Below are 1,307 nucleotides of genomic sequence, written 5' to 3' on the forward strand. Positions count from 1 at the left end.
CACATAGGGTGAGGGCATGAAAAAGACTTGAAGGGCATCAGCAGAGCCTCTGTACTGTAATTGCAGGTTAATCTGCACGTCTGGATTGAGATAGGCAGGGACAGCAGTGTCGGGCCCCTACCAGCAGCACAGCGAGCAGTGGCAGATCGGGATAGATGCCCTTCGGTGGAGCAAAATGCCAACATTTTAGAAGAGTAAAGAGGGAGATTTGTTTAAAATAAACGGAAGAATGAATTTTCCCCATTGACTTCGGCAAAAGCAGAGGCTGCAGTCTGCAGAAATAAAGCTGGTTTTGGCTTTAAAGGTTGGGCGTCACCCGCCCAAATCGGGCCTTTTGACATGTATGAATCTTAAATGCCCGCAGTGAGCCTGGCATGGGTGGTGCCGCCAACTGCACTGGCTTCTGTGCAGGGCACTACACATTGGAAAAAAAGAACATAAAAAAACAGCAGATAAGAAAATTGACATTTTCTGTTTATTAAACGAAATGCAAGAGGTATTTTATTCCCCCCACGTACTTGATATTTGTGGAGTTCAGCTTCAGAGGCAGTCCAGGCTCCTCGTGCAGGCCCAGCGGTTAAGAGAAAAGGGCAGAGCTGTAAAAGAGGGGGGTGGGGGACCTCTGGGCAGGCACGGAGAGTAATTTCCAGCAGAGGCTGGTGGGGCTGGATCATCTTTTCAGTGGCTGGCTGCAGAGCAGATTAATTTATAGCAAGTCACAAAGTCCCCCAGGTGGCGTCCATCAGTCTGCTTGACACCAAAGAATCCTGATGTGACCGTTGTCACAGGTCACAGTGGGGGCTGGCAGGCAGCGTCCTCACAAATGAGGTGTGAATCACGGGCTCACGCCAGGGGCCATCAGAGGTAGCCGCTTTCGCGCTATGCTACACTGATGGCCCTTTCAGTCTCACTTTGCAGGCCCCTAGACACAGCAGGGAAGGGGAGGAGGTCGGGCGCCCTAAAGAGGCCTTCGTCAATATTCACGTTGAGCGGAAAAAAAGGTGTCATTTTAAAGTATGCCTATTCCTACAGTCCGGGTACGCTCTTTCAAAAACAAGAAGTAGGGGAACGGACTAGTATAATTTTCAGAAGTAGGGGCACGCCGTGCCCTTCCGTCCCCGCCGTGCCCTTCCGTCCCCGCCGTGCCCTTCCGTCCCCGCCCACTTCTAACACTGGCTGCTGCGGGCCTTACTTTAGATGCGGCTTGTCTAAAGAAAGGGGCGTGGCCTCTGTTAACGTGAAATCAAGGTATTGGGCGCATCTAAGCAAAAAAGTGAAAAATAGGGGAGAAAAAACATGCAGCTGCA

Source organism: Lissotriton vulgaris, chromosome 12 (assembly GCF_964263255.1).
Source record: "Lissotriton vulgaris chromosome 12, aLisVul1.2, whole genome shotgun sequence".
Classification (NCBI taxonomy): domain Eukaryota; kingdom Metazoa; phylum Chordata; class Amphibia; order Caudata; family Salamandridae; genus Lissotriton; species Lissotriton vulgaris.